At 31.4% G+C, this 23,992-nt stretch overlaps 1 non-coding gene across 1 annotated transcript; it reads right to left on the bottom strand.

Annotated features, from left to right (window-relative positions):
* Nucleotides 1–14,394: 14,394 nt before the first annotated feature.
* Nucleotides 14,395–14,468, bottom strand: TRNAA-GGC (transfer RNA alanine (anticodon GGC)). The gene has a single exon. It is a non-coding gene; the product is annotated as a tRNA-Ala (tRNA).
* Nucleotides 14,469–23,992: the final 9,524 nt, after the last annotated feature.

The raw sequence follows: 23,992 nt of genomic DNA, 5'->3' as shown, positions 1-23,992 counted from the left end.
CGAGTATTACATAAGCTTCTGATGAGAAAATGCTGTCTTAATTTGGAATTTCCAGCAATTCCGAATGTTAACTTAAGCTAGACATCGTTTTAAAGGTAAGCAGGAAAAAAACATGCTACTTTAAATCGTGCGAATAATATTCGCTTGAATAAACGGAAATAATTTTACTGCTATTAATGCAATTTCGGGTAAAAATATCAAATGTGTATAAATTTATTCCTCATTAATTCATAATTATCTTCAATAACATTATTTCATTATTAAGCAGTTTTGTTGTTATTATAACGCACTTTCAACTTTAAATATTTCAGTCAGTTTTCCTGGAGAAAATGATAGAAAATAAACATGGATTTCTTAATCTCTGCAGTTGACAAAATTCTCACAAACAGATTTATGCGTTAATTACTCAGCGGTAATAAAGATGTCAAATGACCTATCTGGTTAAAGGATAAAACTGAGTACAAGGAAATGCACTTGTCAACTAGTACTAGAAAAGCGTACTTTAATGTAATTAACACAGGTTCCACTATCCGAGCATATTGTACGAAAGGAATTAAAAGAAATTTGTTAAGGAAAACATATCCTTACAATTAAACAATGTCCTGTTCGCCTGTGTTGCGTTGTTGTTGTGACTTATCTCACTGCTGTTGCTGTGACTTATCACTTGTTTGACAGTAACATCAGAACAAGCCCACGAAAGTCATCGTAGCAAGGACAGCAAGATTGCGCCTGTCATTAGCAAGAGTTTGAGCACCATACAGGTACCAGTACGACTTCCATCGATAGGCATCATTTTACCAAATAAAGGCAATATTGAGATATTAACTTTCGGAATTACGTTCTAAGAGCTGAAAGCAGTAACGCAGTTTTATGATTATAGGTTCCAGTTTGTTGTTTCATTCATGAAACATTTATGTTATAAGCATATAAGAAGGTTTTGTTTTTAATAATGGTAATAGATTATTCTGCTAAAAATAATAACAGGTTACATTTAGCCTACAAATATGCTTTATGTATAGTAAGGTGATAATAATTAAATGCAACAAAAACCAATTTTAAAAAGGCCTTGTGTTTAGTCTATAAATCGAGCAGAGGACTCTATAACATTTTCTTCTGATCATGTTTGGTTGTCAGTGGTGATGCAAAAAGACTCACTGTAACATCAAAATAATTAGTTCCTCTGCCAAGGTAGCACTTGACAGTTATATATCTATGAAAATATTTTAAAATCTTGTAGAGATATTAGGTATTTTTTGGGCAGGCAGGATGACAATTATGCGACGCCTTCTTCAGGAATCGAACCGCGGATCTGTGGAATAACGGCCCAGTGTGCAAAACCACTACACCACGAAAGCACGCTAGGAAAGTGGGAGAAGTACTTTATATACTCCCCTTTTTAAAGGGGATTTTCTTAGGGGACCCAGTCACCAAATCCGGGGTGAGGAGAATCATCATCCAAACCTTTTTTAGTTCGGGCGCCACTATAGAGACATTAGAATTTTTTGGAAGCCGAAGAGATGAAACATTAGCAACTGCCTTCTCCCGGGAATCGAACAATGGACCTCTGAAATACCGACTCAGTTTTCTGACCACTACACTACGAAGGCACGCTAGGAAAGCGGGAGAAATACCTTATAGTCTTTTGAGGAAAAAGATGACGAAAGATCTTAAGTTTAATAAGCATTGATATCATCTCAGAAAATTAAGTTTTAACAATAAAAAATAGAAATTAAATATAAAAGCAAACAAATAAATTTCAGTTAGGTGGAAATTTAAATATAATCATGAAATGTTTAATGAGTCATTAATAGCAAAAGCATTTCTAATCGACTAAAATGAATTTTTTATTAGATCTTCAGTTATTATCATAACCAATCATGTACAGAACAAAATGGTTTTGGTTTGGGTATTCCCATTCTTAAATTTTATGGCTCTATTGGGTCATCCTACAAATAATGGATTTTCTTTCTTACATGCATTTCATTGGACCAAAATCCCTGCTTAACGATATCGGCCTACGAAACTCAAAATCACACAATTTGATCTAGTCAAAAATGTCTATCACATTTAAGACCTATGAGAATAAACGCTCTAATTTAAAACAATAGTCAATTAGGAATCAAAGAGTTATAAGAAAATGAATAGATAAGAATATAAATGATACGACTATGAAAGGCAATCGATTATCTGCAACACTGAAAGTGGTAGATTTTTCACCGAAAGAGAAAGAAGATTGTGATGAGTAATTGGTGTGATTTGTATTGACTATTTACGATGCAAGCTGCTTCTTGAAAATCAAACCATTATTAAATAGTTGTGTATTGAAAAACTAGCGATTAAAGCGATAGTTTAAGCAAGATAACCTGCTAAGACAGATAGAAAAGGCGTGCTTGTTTATTAAGCACTGCATGTTTTTAGACGTAGCGTTCCAAAATTTCAAATCATTTGAATATGAAATTAAGTCTCCTGTTCCATATTATTTTACTCTGGCATTCTCACTATTATATTTTCATCATCAAACCTCCCAAATTGTTTATGGCACGAAAATGTTTTAATTCAAATTATGGTCTTCGAAAAGATCAAGATTCATTTCTAAATTCCTGGAACAAATCCACAAGGGTTACAATCGCCTGAGTAATTAAAATTTAAAACTGAAATGAGAACACATTGTAATGGTTAATGTATCTTAGCTTAAAGAAAAGTTTTGATTTCATTAAAACTTACAGTAAAAACATCCTAATTTATGAGATGACTCAATGAAATTCTACATTAAATTTCATTTATTAGCTAAGAAAATTAAAATTCGTAAACAATTCTAAAAATCTGAAACATCTTATCCATTATTTATAGAACAACAGACTCGAAATTAGTTTATTGTGCATCAAGGTTTTCATCCACATACTATTTTCTTTCTTAGATACACGGGCAACAGCAACAGCGCCCAGGACGAGCTATTAAAAATACAGTCTTTATAAAGTATAAAAGAAGATAATAAAAGCATCAATGAAGAAACCTTGAAAAAAAGAGAGCTGTGTGTTGTTGTAATCAGCGAGATAGCAAAAAATAAATAAAAAAATAAGAACGAAAGAAAGAAAAAATATTTTAAAGTCTTCTAAGGCACATTCTCCTCACGCAAAAATGCTTTCAATATGCGTTTGCATGTGAGGTTGTAAGCTTGCGCAATGCATAACCAGCTATGAATTTTAATAAACACTGCGTATTTGTTTTTTAAAATTTTCTTGCTTTCATATTCCGTTTTCGTCTTGTGCATATTCATTACATATATAATTTAACGTCACTTTGAATTTTGCCTTAAGAAACATGCTTGTGTTTGGATCTTTCTCGGAGAAATCTGGCAGTTATTTTTTTCCCCTTTCATTTCCAGGAAGTAATTGTTAAACAGTAAGAGTAATGCATTTTGCGGATGTGTAAGATCCCGCCCCACTCTTTTACAAAATAGAATGTAAGAATACTTTTTTGCGATTAATTCTGAAATATATCGCAAAATGCACTTTAGTAACATTCAGTTTTCGAGAAATCTGCCAACCCGTCAAATACGAAATGACGCGTTCCATCATACAATTAATACTAAGAGTATCACGCAATTTAACTAAGCTTTGCTTAAGCCTTTAAGTAACAAATTGATTACAGTTCTCTGCTTCAAATGATGTATTAGTGCTGCGCTTTACAGAAAGATTTCTATTATCATTTAAATCAGCTCAAATGATCTAAATTTAAGCGCAGTTTTGGGGTCGTACAATTCGAGAAAATCTCTTAAGAGAAAGAAGAAGAATTTTTTGTTGATAATGTATGCTTAACAATTAAAGATTAATTTTAATGAAGTCTTTTATTTAGGATTTTGAATTTTTTGCTAAAATTTTCATTTCTGCTTAGAATCTAAAATGTTTCTATATCTTTTCACGTATTCTGCTTACTGTACATCATCATTAATTCATTTAACTAGCTATACCTGAAATAACGTGCATATCGCAAGGAATTGAAACATATATTTTGCCTTTTAACGCTATCACTTCAATATTATAGTTCGTCCAATAATATCATTTAAAGCCATGTTATGTTAAATTAGGTTATTTTGATATGGAAAACACATGAAGGCTACATGACTAAACAGGCGGATACGTTTGTGAAGGATTAGGTTAGGGAAACTGAATAGAATTCACGTTATTTAGGAAAGCTGATTTGTCTTCATGCTTTAAAGTCAGAATTTAATATTACTCTTTTGCGGATATTAAAATCTCGAGAATGTTTTCAGTAGTTTTAAAGCTACTAATCTTGCAAAACTCTTGTGCCACAGAAAGTAGAACAAAACACATTGCGCATTATGCAGTGTTAAAAATAAATGTTGGGAGCTAGAATTGCATACATTTTCTCAAAAAATTAATTTAAGACAAACTGATTTACCTGTAAGCATCAATTACTCATTTCTCTAATCCAGATGTGCTATATACCTAGACATTGGGGCTATTCCTGATAGCAAGCTTTAGCGGAACATCAAAGCAACAAAACGAGTTATACCTTGCAACGACATAAAAGTAAAGGGAGAAAGCATTAACTAAAGCACTCAAACTGGTGGACAAAATTAAAAAGAAACGTAGTAATCTTGTAAATAAATGTACAAATTAAGGAACGATTCTGTAGCTTGACGATGAATTGCACAAGTAATAGCATTATACACAAACTTTTTATTACTGATACGAGTGCCTTGGATAATATCATCTACTAAAAGTATAAATGCCTTAAGAATTTATCCCTGTGTTATTTTAAAATCATATTTCCTAGATGAGGAAGACCTTTTTTTGTCAGGAGGGTGGTATGTGACATTTAATTTCACCATTTTCAGTAAAGATGTTTCCATTTATTCTGCTAAAATTAGGAAATAATTTTATTCGAAATAAAATTTAAAACTACACAAAAAGCAGAAGTCTCAACATTTATGCCGAAAATAACTTTCAATGAAAGGTAACATAAGAGAAGTGCATTTATACAGCATAATGAATCGCTAGAAACGTTTTATTTATCTTCTCTACGAAATAACATGAAATCTCACGGTATAAATACTCTTAAGTTAATTCAGGAGCGAAGGAAATCTGCATGTGATTGCAGGCGATGCATTGTTTACTCGAAATGTAAAACAATGAAGAACTTTCAAAATAAAAGGAAATCTATAAGTCCTTTTCATGAGGAGATTGCGCAAAATTCTGAGTTATACCGTAACGGGCTGCAATCAATTGCAAATTTACTACTTTTATTTTCGTACATTGCTTCAAACAAAGGATCCTTTCAGCCACAAGCGAGGAAAGAAATCACGGGTTGAGAGGATTGAGCAGAGGTATCAGAAACGGAAAAAAAGTGTCTCAGTGATATTAACTCCAACAAATAATATAGTGTATCACAGACGACGGCATTAACCTACTGATGAAAGAATTAGGTAGCTCACATAGCGCGCCTCGTTTAATCCTGTTTACAGAAATTCTCCTTGTTTGATTGTGCTGAAAAATCTCTCGCATCACGCTTTAAACAATTGCTTTAATTAAACAAATAGGGTCCCAAGAGCCCTCGCTATGTGTCTCGCACAATCCTATTATTACGGGAGGATCAATTGTATATAAACATACGAGCCTGAGAAAGAGCGGTATAGTTTTCAAGTATCATTTTACAAGCTTATTATGATACCCAGTGTGCCGTCATTGTATCTATTTATTTTCGCGAAGAAAAATAGCAGTTGACTGTTTAAATTGCCTATTGAAAGCGGGGGATTTAATGAACGGTGTCAAATTGTTTTGTAGGAGAACAAAGATAGCAGTTGTTCAGGGATTTGTTGGAGTTTTCTCCAAATAGCCAATTAGAAATGAATATCCTTTTCTGTATATGAAGTTCAAATGCAGAGAATATACAACGCGCAACATGTAGAAATTTTTCTCGAACTAAAAAGCAGTCGTTTTTCTGTAAACGTGGCTAGCATGCTTTTCATAGCATACATGACTTTATGAAAAACGTCTTTAATCATGCAGAATCGTAAATCTCCAATATTTAACGCCGTGTTTGTTATGCAATATGAATGTGCTATGTGAATTTCCATAAGCACAAATTCATTTACACCAGTCCTTTATTTTAATTAGTTTAAAAGCAGAGGGTAACAAGAATTCTTTTGCGAAGGGAGTGCATAATTGTGAAATGTGAATGTCAGTAGTACGTCATTTATTCGCTAGGAAAATTTCTTAAAATATGTTTTACATTTATATAAAACCTTAGATTTAATTATAGATGTAGCATTTCTTAAATTTAAATTATTTACTTAAAATCTGGCCTGAGAAAGATTCAGAATTAGAAATCTTATACTGTATAAATATACTTAAACGGCTAGTACGTTATCAATTATTCTGAAACTGTGAGAATACTGAATTAGCTTATCTGCCTTGAATATACTTCCACAGAGGTAATACGTATGAGCTTTCTAAAATCTCTCGTGTTTATTCTAGCCTGTAAACGTTATTTGTCTGAAAATCTCAAAAGGTTTGTTTTCCTTTACATTTCTATAAATCAAAAACATTATTATTGCTAATAGTATTGCTTTTGCAACATTTTATTCTGAGGATAAGTTATATGTATCACTAGAGCTTTCAAATTTGATCTAAAATTTTGATCACACAATAAGTATGTGACACACGCTGGCATATTTTAGAAAAAAAAATTAGTGCATGAATTTGTAAAGTGTAACTTTCAAATAAAAATGGAATTAATACAATCAAATGCAATGCTAAAAAGTACAATTTCGAGCTTATTGAATTCGTTGTTTCCTTCTGTCTTCTTGTCGCGACAAGGCAAGCCACTGAAGTACGTAATACAAGTCCAGTCGTATAGAGCACAACAACAAATGACTTATCACCAAACTATTAAAGCATTTCATGTTTTTCCTCACCAAGTTTTGCATTTAAATTAGTAAGCTTTTCTTTATAATTTGAATAATGTAAACAGTGAAGTTCAATTTGTAGGCAAAATTTGCAGTTCCATGATATGCTTGTTTTTCCTAAAGTATTAAGTTTATTATTTTTTTAGTATTCTTAAGCATTTATTCTTAACCCAACACTAGTATTATAAGGTACGTGACATTTTAACGCCACTAATATACGTGACGTTTCAACTTTGTAGAGTCCAGGTGAGTTAACTTCTATTTGTATACTGGAGTAGCAGGAAACTGCACAGAAGAAGGGTTCAAACGCTTTATTAACTCTTTAAAATTTACAATGAGTCAACGCGACGCTAACAAACTTCGCCTCTACTTGGGCGGTAAATGAAAGTCAGATAATTGAAATTAAAAGTTTAAATGTTTAACAAGTGATCAACTAGCCTACAGAGCTCAGCGAGATCCCGAACTTCAACCCCCTTTTAAGCTAGCGGCAGCAAAGCAATGCAATTAAGCCACTTGAACCAGCAATAAGCAAACGTACCTACGACAGAGACGAACTCTCCATTTCTCCTACCGAAACTCGGCTTTTAACTATTTCCTTCAACATAGAAAATTTGCATGCATTCACGCGCGCTACAACATTTAACTAATCTGGCACTGACAATTAGGGGAATGTAGGCTTATAGGAAAGTTTCAAATAAAACTTTAAATTATTAGTTAAAATAAATATAAATCTCTGCAACGTTACTTAGACTTTTGAAATCTAATGATATTATAATGGATTGATTATTAACGAATGTAAATGACATTAAAATTACATAAATAAATAATGACATAAATAATAATATTAAAGTCAAATTAAATTAAGTTAAATGTCATTGTAGGAAAAAAGTCAGGATAAAATATAATATATAGAGCAATGCAAATATTGTTCTGTGAGCAACAGTGAATATGTATCAGAACTATAAATATAATCAATGTTTTCAGAAAAGAGTATTGAATGCTTATTAATAATATGTTAAAAGTTAAGTAATACTTTAGAAAAAATAACATTTAATAAAGTTCTTGAGGTAAGATACTCTAGAAGACATGTCAAATTATTCGTGGCAGATTTTATGCATGTTGCGCACTGTATAAAATTGCAAATGGGAGGGAGAAATATTTTAGTGTGCTTTCAGACTTGTACACATTTTTTGGGTTATGGGTCACAATTCCTTCATTCTATAGAAAAATCAGCATATAAGTGTTATTATTATTTCCTTTTTACCTTTAATACGGGAAAACGCAGTTTGTTTACATTATCTACTGAAGTGTAAGTGACATAAGGTATACATCATTTCTAAAATGAGATGCATGTAGGGATTGAAAGACAGAAATTTATCTGTTTTAACATTGAAGTAAAGAACCTTTCGAAAATTTATTTTCCTTTATTTGCGTATATTATTCATAAGTCTTCTAGTCGTTAAAATGGGAGTTTCTGATACTTAGTAATTCATTTATGATTTTATTTTCCATATGTCTAGTTATTTTATTGCGAAAATAACATAAATTGATTTTGGATGTCTGCAAAATCTTCCATAAAAACGTCGCAAATATAATTGTTGATAATACGAAGAGAATAAATTTTTATCCGCTAATAAATCAGAGCAGAAATGCATTCGTTTTAATTTCAAATTTTATTAACATTTTACTAAATAAGATAAAGAACTTATCACAACTAGGAAGCTGAAATAAACTCTTTGGTTTGCAGCGTATCAGTGACTGTCAATTAATACCTTAATACCTAATAATTCATAACTCGTAATATTGTTTATCCTACTGCACTAAAAATATGTTAGAATTTTGCTATTCTTTCACTATGTATATGATTCTAAATATACCGAATGAAAGCAAACAAAAAATTAATCAAAACATTTAAATACAATTCTTTTCTAGGAACAGAAATGCATGATTTTTAATCACACTGTAATATCTCCCCAATCATAATTAAACTGAAATTCTAGTTGATTGTAAAGTGTTATTAATGTTTATTTGCGTTTTGATAAGATGTATTGCAAGAGCACATCACATACTAAATTACTTAAATATATTTAAACACAAAATAAATATCTATACCGCAAACCACGTGACTGATACTTGATTTAAAAGAAGAATGCTTTCGGATACTTTCTAAGAATAATTTCTAACAGGAAACTGGCCCATACGTTCATGTTATAATTCACTAAAACTCTAGTAAAATTGATGCCAATTAGTATCCGAGGAACAATATAGTTAGAATCTTTGCACCTCTCCGTAATTGGTTTGTTTTCGTGGAATGTTTCTTGAAAGTCATTTAAAAAAAATTCCTCATACTATATTAGACACAAGCAAAGCAGATGAGCAATGTTAGGATTACGGCAAGAAAACCGTGAGGGTTACTGCCTAAGGGAAAAGATGAATCCATATGGAGGAATTTCTATTTGAAACTGACCTTGTATTTACAAGACACAAACGAAGAACCCTAAAATACTCATACAGGCACCCTGTTCGCTAAGATTTGAAATCTGGGTCAACCTACTACCAATTTCCCCCTTCGGTCGCTAGTGGACGTAAACTAACTAACTATATACGCGCCTCGTCAAATTAATGAGACTACGCGGCTAGTACTACCCAACTCAATCCCCTGATATTAGGCAAAAGGCGGGCTACCCAGCAAAAAGCCACCTTGGAGATGGTCGTACACTCCAACTGAGGTCCCGGTGCCCGACAGCTTCAAAAAGATCTCCACCTGCAAAGCAGGCCCACCGCTACACTGGTCAACCAAGACCGCCGTCCCAGCGATCAGAGACCACGATGGGGTGGGTTGAATGTCCAGAGCTATGACTGGTCGTCAATGGTGCTACTTACCAGCACTACACGGGTTACCTCTCCCTCCAGTCCTTGCACAGAATACCAAGGACAGTGGTGACTGGACGCTCAATAGCCCATACGCTATTTGGCTACCGATGCCTTAGTTACGGGGATTTACGCCACCCGACCCGTGAAAAGTAAAGATAAGCCCCACCCCACGGATCATCGGGAACCGCCAAGAGATGTTTTATGTAAAAATAAATTACCATTTTTATTTCGTAAGTTAACGTTTAGAATTTTTTCTCAAATTTTCACTTTTTTTTCACTTTTTTTCTAGCTAAAATACTATTAATTTCTTTTCGTCTTTAAAAGGATTCATTTTGAAATGCTAAATTTCACGCTACTTTAAAAATGAAATTCATCTGCGTCATATCTACATTTTATTAAACTGAATTAATTTTTAGAACTTAATATTTAGCAGAAAAAATTGGCAGTAAAATGGAAAAGAACAATAGAAGTTACATTATAAAATTTCATAATTATTATTATTATTCATTATTATTTTTATTATTATTTTTACACTGCATTTGACTTTTCAATAGCTGAGTATATAGCCAGATTCTAAATGATTTAATCCACACTTCAATTTCATTGCATAAATTTTTCACACATATTTGGCTACTCAATACTTGTATTTAAATTTGTATTTTGATATAACCTTAGAAAGCAAATTAGATATGCTCTAAATAAAAGCCATAAGCATTAATTAAATCAGTTCGAGAAACCGCAACTATGCAAACACACTACTCTTTCATCCAGCTTATTGAAATTTTAAGAAAGCTGTGCCATGTTTTAGGAATTTACATGCTGAAAATGACATGCACGCACATTGTAAGAAATATTTTATCTCAGTGCATTTTTAAATTTAAGTGTATGATATTTGAGGATAATAAATAGCCTTCCTTCTACCCTTACTAATTTATCACCATTTAGAGTTCATTCTGGTTCAAGAAACAATTTAAAACACTTAAGAATAAACCGTGATTGTATAATATGCTTGAGTTTTCCTCTTTGAGATTTTACTTAATTCAAGACTAATTTTCACAAAGGAATAAATGCCAAATGGGAAGAGGTTTCCTTCTAAACGTACTTCTCAAACATGTCAAATAACTAACTGTGAGTAAACCGACTCTAAATGCTAATTTAATAGCAGCTTGACATTATCTCAAAATTCTATGAGAGAAAGTGGCTGATAGGAGATGAAACGTAAAAGAATAACCTCAGGAATGTGCTTATCATCAATTCCGGTTGAGAGCATTTGACAACGTTCTCGCCAAATCAGCGACATTTTGGAAATTTCTAGAGAACACATTTTCGACACCTAAAAGTTGATTTTAACTTTTCTGGTGAATCTAAAAGGTTTTTGTTATTTAACTCGTTTTCTAATAATTTAGACTTGTACTGTCACTTTTCTTTCGGTGGTCCTTAAACCAGTATGCAAATGAGGTACAACTTTTTAAGGCCACGGTTTTGAAAATTTTAGATAGAGAACTTTTGACACTCGTAGACATACCTCCCCTCGACCATCTGTGCTAGTTAACATTTCGGCATTAGTTATTTTGCTAAAATAACACTATTAAAAGTTTGAGCCAGTGCTTAGTTTAGACAAGTTATTATAGTCTCCAGCTACGAATTAATTTTAATTTTTAAACTCAATTTCCTGCTATTTAATTCCCGTGGATAATATGATTTGTACGCACAAGTTGTGCCTTGTTAAGGTCACGTTTAAATTAAGAAGGTTATTTTAAAAACCTTCTAAAGAATTAGTAGTACTTTCACAGATGACATGAAAACTCGGTTGTCTAATTAGGATGTTAACTCAGATTGACACGATATAGAACTCTAGTCCAGATAATTAGATACTAGGAATATCAAATACTAGAAATGATTATTACTTAAGTTGTGCTGGCGTTGTTACCGAAACAACCCAAATTATAAATATAGATCTTTAATTACTTACCCTGTTATATAGTGTCAAGAAAGTTTACACAGACCAACATGTGGATCAATTTTTATTTGCTAATAACATTTGTGGTAACCGGTACTCAGATCAGAAAGAGCTGCCTGTTAATCACACATCAGTTTAAATGTTTTTCCAGGTTCGTCTCTCTGAATCGTAATAGAGGAAACAAATTGTTACCTAGATGCATAGTTGTAAATAAGTTCCGTTCGGACACTTGACCTAAGGAATTTCAACTAGAATTAAACATGGTTGAATAATGACCAACTATTAATTAGCCGGATTGCTTTGCATAGTAAAATTGATGTCATTCTCCTGCTTCATTTCTTTGCATAAAGAAGAAAATGACGTAAACATGTGTTTCGCTCATTCTTCAAAACTCGTGGAAAGTTTATAATTCATGATGATGTTTCCATTAGTAGAGTGCAGCTTCAGGGAGGATGTTGTATGTATGGATGGATGATGTCAACTTGCAGAACTTACCATGAGAAAAGGTATGAAAAAATAAGAAATTGTTTTCACAATAAAAGTAGAAAAGTAGAGTAAAAAATGTGAGGCGTTGCTCTCTTACAAATCTATATCTGTCATGGGCTGATCTGAAATATATCATTTCGGTCTCGGATTGCTCGTAGAAGTACTCTGTACTTGCTCGTATGAAATTTCAAACGAATACACTTTTTTATTCCTTTTAATTGGGTTTGAAGGCAAATTGATTAGCAAATTATCCTTTATATATGCTTCGACTCGTCAATTATGTCGGAGAGATAGAGAAGTGAAACAGCCATTTGGTAAAGCTGAACAGAATGTTCTGACAGTGACTTCCGTTGTACTCCCTTCGAGCAAGAGACTTTTGAAATTCTTAGCAAAATCAGAAGTTGGTCTACCTTGTTTCCAGACTGAAGTGCTCTTGAACAATTAAGTTAAGTTTATCCACAGCGATACTGCATTTCTAAGATCGAACTAGTTTCGTTCCTGCATTAAGAAAAATTATACTATTACATATTTTTCTTCCTTAGGCTATTTTTAGCTGTTTTTCAACTTCTGTAAAAATTGTTGCCGCATTTGCAATGAAGGTTCAGACACTTTCTTTATTTAAAGGTATTTATTTAGGAGACTTTTAAGAATCGTTAGCATGTAACAACGTCTAAATTCACATAGTGAAGGGCATCTATATTTAAAAGATAAAAAAGAGCACGTCACATAACATCACATAAAGCATCAATGGCTTGAAAACTAGTTCGCATATACTGTTAGGGATCTATCGAACCCTAAAATTTATCGATCGAGTATTGTGTTCTGCAAACAGAAAGAACATATCATATAATCTCCATAATAACTTAGTTTCTTAATTGCAAAATTGTGTGATACTTTAGAGCGAAATATGCATTTACGACTCTTGTTATTTTAATTCAAGGGAAAGGAAGTACAAATTTATTCAAAGGAATAAACCTGATTTTCAAGCTGGGTCTATTAAATGTAACACATATATATGAAATCATACCTAAAAATGAAAAATGATTGCATGGAGATAATGGAATCTGAGGTATTTCAAATTTAAGTTACTGTTGTCACCTGTCTAGCATTATATATATCGAAACGAAATGCATTATCAGTAACATGAAAATGATATAAAGATGCATTCAATTCAAAAGAATTTTTTGTTAAATTGATGAGAGATTATACGTCTATTCAATACGTTCATGCATGCTATTACATCTACTGTTGTTTATGAGGTTTTCCTATTAAATTGCTATTTGCTAGCGCTTTTTATAAGATTTTCTTATTTTTCCTATAAAGACTTTCGAAATAATTAATCATAATTTGAATATGTGTGTTAGACGCATTATAAGTTTGTCTCATTAATTTAACTCAGTGAATTCGTTAAATCCATATTATTTACTTATAAAACAAATAAATGATATCAGATTTTTCTTTACTAATTATTTTTTATTTTTAACGAATGTTCTATGACTAATATGTTTAGATAAATTCGATTCCTAGTCGAAAATAATTTTATAAAGTGATCAGTGGTATATTATAATATATAATACATTAAGAAAAACGAAATTTTTCTCATTAAATTATTAACTTTACAGAAGGAAGAGAGTAAAGAAATGTATGATTATATGGCTGTTATTTAAAGGATTGTGGAGTTAAATATTAGACGTTTTAAAATATGCTTAAAGTATCAAAACAAAATAACGAAATTACTCGTTATTCTACGTCACTTAAAACACTGGTCATTCAACAAATGACATTAGTTGGAGTATGTTAAAAAAATATTTTCTAGAATTAATTCATATGAGTTAGTTTTCTTTGAATGTTTCACTCGGTTAATATCAAATATCTGAGTCATATATTTTAAGTCGCTGAAAGTGTGCAACTCCAATTTAACTGTTTAAATCTCACGTTTGGTAAGAGCTAAGCAAAATTATAATTTATATATCAGTTGTAAGGTCATAAATAAATTTTATGACGTACTTGCTTATCTTTTATAAATATATTATCAAAGACGTTTTCTTGAGTGTGCTGTAACACAGCTAATAATTTACATTTTGCCTTCATATTGTAGAGTCATTAGGTTAATTGGAAGCAGAAAAGATGAAAAATATGCAACCGCCTTCGCCGGGAATCGAACCACGGACCTCTGGAATGCCGGCCCAGCGTGCTGAACCACTACACCACGAAGGCACGCTAGGGAAGTGGGAGAAATACCTTATAATATATGCTTACACGTATTCATGTAAAAGGAGTTTTTAATTTTAATTTTTACTTTTTTTTCAAATTGGAGGTTTTATTATTTAGGAAGGATTGGCAAGGAAGGTTTGGTTCATTTATTTAATTATGACAAAGCACTCAAAGCCTATCTGCATAAGGAAGGGATAGCCTTCGTGGAGGTCTTTCTACGGAAACCTAGCTCGTACGCATATGGAAAAACACGTAAACGCCCATGCAGCCAGCCCATTCTTTAGGATTAGAGCCTTGCACTGAACTACCAGTGCTCAGCGACTTTAGCACTTGGCCATTGATGGGCAAATTCTAACGAAGACATTATATCAGGAACTTGCCTTAAAATATAGGTGAGCTACGTAATACCGAAATAAAGGGTATTTTCTTCTCAAAAGTTATTTATGGTATTATTATTATTGTTATTATTAAGTAAAAAATTTACCTATATGCTCAATTAAAATGTTAAAATAATTTTACATTGTTTTAACTAACAACAATTTTTAATCCATTTTTTTTCTTGAGTGTAACAGACTATATATAATAGCTGAACGGTATAAATATAGTTTTCATAAAATTTTTCCATACATTTTCATGATTTATTGCTTTAGCAATTATGACACTTTTCTCTCCATCCTGGAAATATTATCTCCAGAAACATATTGCCTTCACAAATGATTTCAGTGATCAAGGCTTTTTCAGTTTTCAAACATAAAATGCTTTTTTTTAAACAGCATTATAAAAAACTCTCAAATGGAGGCTTATTACTTATATATATAAATTATACCTTCTAACTTTTCTGAATAAATTAAGTTTCGTTTCAAGAAAAACATAAATATCAGTTAATCAGAGCATTCATTGCACATTATTCAATAAACAGATTTAAAATGATATATTGTAAATAAATACCCAAATAAATAATTGTGATTCAAAAGCATGACAAAATTTCAACAATCATACTCGCTGATTAATTATTATTAAATAGCTGTCATATAAAAGAGTTTTACGTAATTCATAAAATATGATAACTAACCGGCTGTAAAAACGCATTTTATTGTATGTTTAAACATTTTGATAAAAATTAAAATTCAGAAGAATAATCTTAGAGAAACAATCAAAGTAATTTGTGTGCAAACCTGTTTCTGAGCCAACAAAGACTGCTCTTATATATCAGATGATTTTTAAATTTCAAATTTTTAAACTTTGTGTCTTTGATGATTCAGAAATAGGCTGTTTTATTCGTTTACTTCTTTCATTGCACCAACTCCTTAATGACGATGCAGCGGGAAGATGTAAATTTTACTTTCATTTTTGGTTTTGACACGTTTCGCCTCCCTCTTTCTTGCAGATTGCCACTGCGCTTCTGTTCTTTGGTTTTGTATGTGGTTATGGGATAGATTTTAAAAATAATTTTTATTTTATATTTCATATATACGTAATATATATGTAATATATATTCATAAGTATTACATATAATATATATGTATATATATGTATAAGTATTACATATAATACATATGTATATATGGTATATAGTATATAATATATATATGTAATATATATGTATATATATTGTATGTGTATATAATATATATATATATATATATATATATATATATTATATGTGAATATAATATATATAGCTGATTTGAGATGCAGTTGAGTAGAATTCTTTATTAAGCATTTGCTTTAATAATAAATCTTAGATATTCAATTATTACGATATTTTATTGAACGTCATACCCAATTAAGCATTGGAATGGGGAAAAGCTAGCGGACATTCTGAGAAATGGGCTTAAATTGCGCAACTCACTAATTGCTGTAGTTTCGCTGTAATTAAAAGACAGTATTCTTGTAATTCCAGTGGTTCTCCTACTCTAACCGTGGCGGATTCGTTGATATTTATTTATTTTACTCCAAACAAGACACATGGAGAGTTCCTGGTTAGATCATCTGCATCCGAATGCGATTTGATTATCTCGGCCATTTGATGTGAAGCTAATCGAGTTTCTACGGGCTCAATCCCATTTAGAGGCCCACTTGCCCACTTTTCTCTCCCCTACCCCCAGTTTTAGCTTATTCCTTCGGCCCCTGTTCTCGAGCTGAAAGTCGATTGACCGTGTGTTCCCATGGCAACAGTTGTGTATTGTATCCCCGCCATTGTTTACAATCTATCAGCAAAAGCTGTAGTTGATGTTCATGAATGTTAACACCTAGCAATAACTTTTATGTTAGATGCAAAGAAATATTTGAACATAGAAAAGATCCAAGATCCAATCGAAATGACTTTTAGAATTCGAGAGAAGGAACTCCTTCCCCCCCCACCCAATAAAAAATGTTTTAAATCCTTCAAAATTAGTCAGAGCATTGAACCCAGTATATATTTAGAAGCGTAATTATACATTTAATATATGGAAAAGTCCCTTTACTGTAAAAATTGCCTTCCTGCAATCTAAATCAAGCAGGGCATTTTTTTTATTTATTGAAGTAAGCAGATAAATATGAAGACATTTTCTGCTAAATTATTTCAAAGCAAATAATAACTATTTTATTCAAAAATCAAATCAAAAATGGTACAAAAAGGTAAATCAAAAACTCAATCGCAAAATGTATGAAATTTTATAAACAACAGCACTCCCACTCGCTTCTGGATCACTTCTAGATTTTAAAATGTAAGCATACAGTTAAAAGGAAGAAATATAGTGTACTGTACTGAAAGATTTATTTTTACTGATACGCTATTTATTATATTAAATCTTTCCCGCACTCTTCTACATTTTTCGTAAGCTCTACCAGAAATGAAATTAACTGAAGTTAAATACAGAACAAGAATAATAGTTTCTTAAGCGCAATTCCATCCAACGCTTTAACCCTTATGCGTCACATGCGAATTGGATAATGCATTGGTGAATTATAACATTTTGCTTTAGTACCAATATTACGTTAGCATAACTCTTGATTTGGGCGACTAATATCTAATCTATAATCAGCTTGTATATATTTAAAATATCTTTGCATTCTCCCAGAGCAAGAAGAGGTTGCTAGCTTTATTAACATTTTAGTTTGTTAGATGCGCAGTACAAATAAACTTTACATTAACTTTACGATTTATGCATAATACTGATTTCTAAGATAGCAAAGGAATGATAATTCGCTTTATTTTACTGCTCGCTTAAAAAATGCTAGTCCCAGATTAGGAATTTTTTTTTACCTTAATAAATAATAAATTATGACTCAAAACGAAGGTGAAGTATTGCACCTAACTGCCCTAATAACCCTTCAAACCGAGTTAATAACTTTTTTTTATTTTAATGCTTTTTACTTTAATGTTTTGTTATTTTAATCTATTTGATTCTCACGATTTGAACTGCATAAATATTATCAAAATGAATGGATATTGTTCCTTCAATTAGAAGAAACTGTACCTTGAATTCTATTGGAAATAGGAAAGTTCTTTTTATTTTAAAGATTCCTAAAGACTAAAGAACTGCATCTCGCTTCCTAACATTTAAATGTTTGCAATACTTTACTAAATCATATTAATTTGCATACGCATACTTAAAAGCAAATAATTATCATTATCTTGAATAGTAATCAAGATGATCTGCATTTCTTAAGAGCCAAATCTTCTTAGGAAGATTTTAATACTAATTATCTCGCTGATGAAAGATACGAAAATAGGATAATAAGCAATAAATCTAATTGAGAAACTGCATGCAGTTCGGAAAGTTAACCTTTGCGTGTGCATTGAAATTGTACATGTTTATTACAATATATCAGTTATTCGTTTCGCATATGAATTATTCAAGCTTAATATCTTATTTACGTTATCTACACATCTTCAAAAATGCTGTTCAGATTTCATTAATATGAAATGAATGCTTATTTAAGACGAAGAATATGCAATGAGGTCTCCGTTTCACATAATATACAAATATTTCTTTCAGGTCCGGTTCATTACTGAAGTATAAAGAAATAAACGGTTTCAGATGTTTACAAGATATGCCATAAAAATAGGTGTTACATTTTTTAAAAGTTAATTATTTTAATCAAACATATGTGTAGCTTATTTTTTATGCAGACAAAATGTTTAAATATTTCAACTGAGATAGACTATTTATATAAAGCCCTGTTCACACATTAGCATATTATGTCCAACTGAATTAAATTTTGACGGAATTTTAAATTATTATCTATTTATTATTTATCAAACATTAAATGATATTAATTTCTACGGGAAACAATCAAATAAAGATTTGTTTTCAATTTAAATATTGAAACTTTAATTGCATTAGCAATTTTTTACTCTAAAATGATTTCTTGGAACATTTAATTTAAAAAAAAAAACCTTCATTTTTCTTACGATACGTATTACTGTAGAACAGTATTCGCTTATAACTACATTTATTTTTCGTATAGTATACTGTTCATCTACTTTCACATCTGTAAATAATACTTTAATATATTCTTATGTCCAACGAATCGAAGCATGTGATCTAAGTTACCTTGATACACTCCTTTTGCAAGCCTGATTAACAGTTTCTCCTTTGTTTTCTGCTTACCGTCTTCATCTGATCGTGAAGGAGAATCCCAAAGTCTCACTTTGCCTGAAATACCATATTTATTTGCTTGATATATCAAAAGTCTAAAAGCAGTGTTTAGTCTGTTTAGATGAATCAGGTCCAGGGACGAAAGCCACACGTCTCCCAGGTTAAAAAAATAGGCCAAGCATTTAAGATATCTGAAACTATAACTGAAACATCATATTCGTCACACTTTCAATGAAAGAGTGAAATTCCCGAACATGTGTATCCTTCACAATGTAGGGCGACTCTAATCTCTGGTAGCTCCCTGTGCAATTAATAAACATATGTTAGTGGAAGATGTTTGAATATGCTTTTCATTTCTTTAAGTGGGAGACCATGTAGCTTCGACCAGCTCCAAAAACTAAAATAGAAGGTGTTTTCAGACTGATCCACTTTTTCAGTGTTTAATTACTGTACAGCCTAGCCTCAGCACTTCACCGTTTTTTGAGGAAAACCAGAAATCAGAATTTCTTGCTGGGCATACCATAAGGCGTTTTGTTCAGATAAGCTCTTGCATCTTTTGCTTTCATACATTAGTCATTTAACAACTGATGAAAAGTGAATATTATTTAAAATTCTGATATTTGCAGACCTTGAATTACAGAAGATTATTTAATGCGAAAACTGTCGCTTTAAAAATGAAAAGTGAATAATAATAATCTAAATTTAAAAAAAGAGATAACAAACGGAAGTATATTTTAAGTTTGCCTCCCAGACGGGGAAGTGGTTAGAGTATCTGACTGTCGTACCGAAGCGTCTGGTTCGAAACCCGGATCCTTCGGTACGACAGTCAGAGTATTCGGAGAAGGGATGAATGTAAATTATATTTCCCTTTATAGGAGGGAACGGTGGCCCACCCGTTAGGTGTCTCCATAATAAAGTGATCACCGCTTCCGTTCTTAATAGTGGCCAATGCCTATAACGGCTATTGCTCGTTATAGTAAATAAAAAAAATATATTTCCCCAAATAAATCCTCATGTCATACAAGCTGAATATAACCCAAGAGTCAGAAAGTCAATAACATATACTACAAATAAAGAATGGTCAATATGTAAACGAATGGGAACTTTTCTATGACAAATTTTATTTGTAATATATTTAAAGATTAGTGCTTTTATTCAAATTTAAAAATAAGTAAATACCCAAAAAATAAATACAAAAGTGCCTATTTTTCTTTCATAATATTCTTGAGATTTTCATTTATCTGTAAAATATCAAAAACCTTTTTTATTGCCATTTGGCTCCTGAAAACATTTATCTTCCAGAAGTCAATTGAAATGAAACCCCACTTTTAAATTTTGCTTAAGAATTTCTGATCCAATATTTGCTTCTCATTACCTCTGTAAAGGTAAAAACGTGTTGAAATTTCACTAAAGCCAGAACATTTGCTTATAGATACAATAACAAGGCTAGAATTTATTTAAAACTAATATCAATTCTTCAGTTTCTAAAATTAATTATACGTCAGAAATAATAATCTCAATTCCTATAGCTACTTCATGATTATCAAACAAAGAAATAAATGTTTTTTACTCTGAAGTATGAAGACAAATATGTCATTATTGATTTAACTGAACTATAAATTGCAAGATTTGAAAACTATTAAATAAAAAGTAAAGTCGGCTTAAATTTAAATACATAGGTATACATATCAATGCTCTTAAGAATTAAAATATTTCAATAGCATCTTTATTTAACTTTTCAATCATTTCATAAGGTCATCTGTGGTCAATTTGTTTTTACCTAAGTTTTGTTTAGAAATGTTCAACATTTAAAAAATTCAAATTGATCACAAAGAATACATATTTCATCTTTCGCATTATTTTAACTGAATTTTAAACGTTTTATATATTACCTTTTGTGTAATCTAAAGTAGTTATTTCCAAGAAGAGAAATATATATCCTTCAAAGAAACGTGAATATTTCATTAACTAAAAATATTTCAGCATAAGCATTTCTATTATTTTTATTTAACTTCAGCTCCTTGAAGGAAATCTAGACTAGCTTCCGAATTTATCGGCTTTCTTTGTAAAATTATTTACAGCGAGAAAGTGTGCACAATAGAAGTACTCATCTGCACCTGCTTTGCACTCATCTAAGAAGCTTACCATTTTTTCTATCGCTGAATTTCAATATCTAAAACGTCTCGAATAAATTACGGGTATTCGTTTCCGTATTTTAAAATGTCAGCGATTTACAGTAAATGCAAACAAATACGCTCGGCAAAGAGTAAAGCAAACAGAAATACATAAAGCTATTTACTCTAATTTCACGAGAATTTGCAGTCAGTTTGAAATACTTTAAAGCAATAAATTAGAAGTTGGAAAAAAAGCAGAACTAACTGTCCTATAATGCAACATATTCATTTCATTTTATTATCGAATGTTTGGAAATTTTTGAGAAGAGTTTTCCAAATCAATAAGAATGTAATGTTATTTAAATAACTAATACATGCTATCAATTCTTTTTTATCTTTAACGTTTGTGATACTATTCTAAATTAAAATGTTTTAAGAAGAATAAAAGACAACAAAAATAACAAACAAACAAGAACTTTTTAAGTATTTTGAAATCTCTGCAAACAAAAGATATCAAATCAGGTATATTGAACTTCGCGTCAATTAACTTCTGCTTGAAAAAAAAAATGTTGAGAAATAATCTAATGAGACAGAGCCACAGAGAGAAACCAGCCATCTCAGATTCTATTCTAAATCGACGTCTTTACCGTCGTTTTGATTATATGCAAGTATTATCTATTTCATAATGTAAACATGGGATCTCAGGGTAGTGTATATAACAAATATAAGGGATAAAATATTTATTCTAAGGATCATTTTCGTGTATCTGTGACTATTGAAATATTACATCTATAAAAATCTTCTTTGTATTAAAATAATTCGGCGAATGGTAGCAAATTCCTAAAGTTAGGAACGTCAAATATTTCAGAAAATTAAAACGAATTTTGCAGAATACCCAATTGAATTTCATCTCTGTAAGGAAAGTTTCTCCAGTTGATTATCACTGACATTAACAATTTTTCAGAAGGGAATTTTTAGAACTGGAAACGTTAGTGAGGGACATTATGTTACTTAGCTTCTTTTTTATAATTAGTTATTTACTTTTGAAAACTAATTATAAAAAAGAAGCTAAGTAACATAATGTTAAATGCTATTATCAGACATATGATTGTATGATTGTAAAACGAATTAAGAGTTTTTATGAAAAGGTATCTGAGAATGGTTTACTCGAAATGGCTTCACCTCAGGTAGTTCAGACAAATGAAGCTCTGCTATAAAATAATAGTAAACTAACTACTAGTATTTCTAGGCAATTAATGAATAAATGAATACGCAATTCGGAATCAAATAAAAATTACTTTCAATGGTGTAACAGTCACATAACTAAATGACTTAATTTAATGAAGTAAGCACGTAATTCAATGAGGTTTATCTGAACCATTTAAGAATCGTCACAAAAAACTATGCATTTTGCTTAATAGCATAAGAAACTCACTGTCAAACTGTCCTATGCATTTTCCATAAGATGAAGTAACTAGTTGAATGAAATCAAAATCAGACCTTGTGATTGAGTTTGATTTAACTCAGAAGAAATACGACTGCAAAAGATTTTGCTTTAAGAAATCTTCCTCAATATGTGTGTGTCTGCCTAGAGGATCCAGAACCAATTTTTTACGACCTCCGTCTTCAGCATTGTACTCGTTATAGACTTATGGATCTTCCTGCTTGCAGTGGTTCTTCGGAAGAAAGGGAAGATATCCTGTAGATGAAGAACAGAACCCTTCGAAAGGAAAGCTTCAGTAGCTAACCCGAGCAGCACTGCACCCAGTATGCTCAAAATGAACGCATAATAAAAGTATTAGAAAGGTAGCAAGCAAGTACAGCAAGAGCAGGCTATCAATTTATCCATCTTCCAGATTGGAAGTCAGAAAATAACATTATAGCTGTTATTACTTTTATACTATATGTAATTCTCCCCACAAAACAACGCATATTGCAGTTTGTAAGATGCTGCTGTAAATACTGTAAACTTGCTAAAATAACCGTTGTACATATTGTAAAGACTGTAATTTGTTTCTACACGTTTAATAAATTATAAACACTTTTAAATTATTAAATGCCTTCAGAAACATTCCTAATTCTGCTTAATAGCACAGTATGCTAAGAAGCAAAATACTTATATAACTTTGTGGACATATATTCACCTTTTAACTACTTGCTACTACATAACACTGCGCATATCATATGCCACTTGTAACACTGTCTTCCATAAATACATATCATAATTGTACCAAATATTCTAACTACAGAGTATTATCAAGTAATAGAGTCATCAGGTTTATTTTGAAACAGAGAATATATGTTCACCGATGTCTTTGACGGAATTCGAATTCAAAACTTTCCGATTGCTAGCCGTACGTGCTCCCATTTACAAGTTTTAGCAAGGAAAGAGAAAATTCTTTACAATGTATTATGCTTCATAATATTTGCCAAAAATTCCTAGCCTATGAAAGATGTGTTTGTGAGGTAATTTTAACTACAAAATGTCTATTAATATATGTAATTACACAATGTTGTCAAGTTCTTATATTTGCAAAGGATTTCAAACTTGTATTTCATGTAATTGCCAAGTATTTATGATTGTATAGCATTGTACATATACTATTACTCATTAACGTATTGTCCCGATTATGTGTCTGCTAGTTATTGAACTTCCACAGCTTAAACTGCTGCAGTTTTATGATACTTACACTCATTACATTGACTTCGTCACGACAGGATGTGCATAGAGTTTGACTAGACATGAGGTATGAATTGCACACTTGTAGACCAGCTGTACTGCCAGTTGCCCAAATTGCAAAGGGGCATCTCGACACATTCCTAC

The sequence above is a fragment of the Stegodyphus dumicola genome, chromosome X2 (assembly GCF_044657685.1).
Source record: "Stegodyphus dumicola isolate Sdum_Otavi_A_Nest chromosome X2, ASM4465768v1".
NCBI lineage: Eukaryota > Metazoa > Arthropoda > Arachnida > Araneae > Eresidae > Stegodyphus > Stegodyphus dumicola.
Note: the sequence above shows the minus strand (reverse complement) of the source record. Positions and strands in the feature narration are given on the sequence as shown.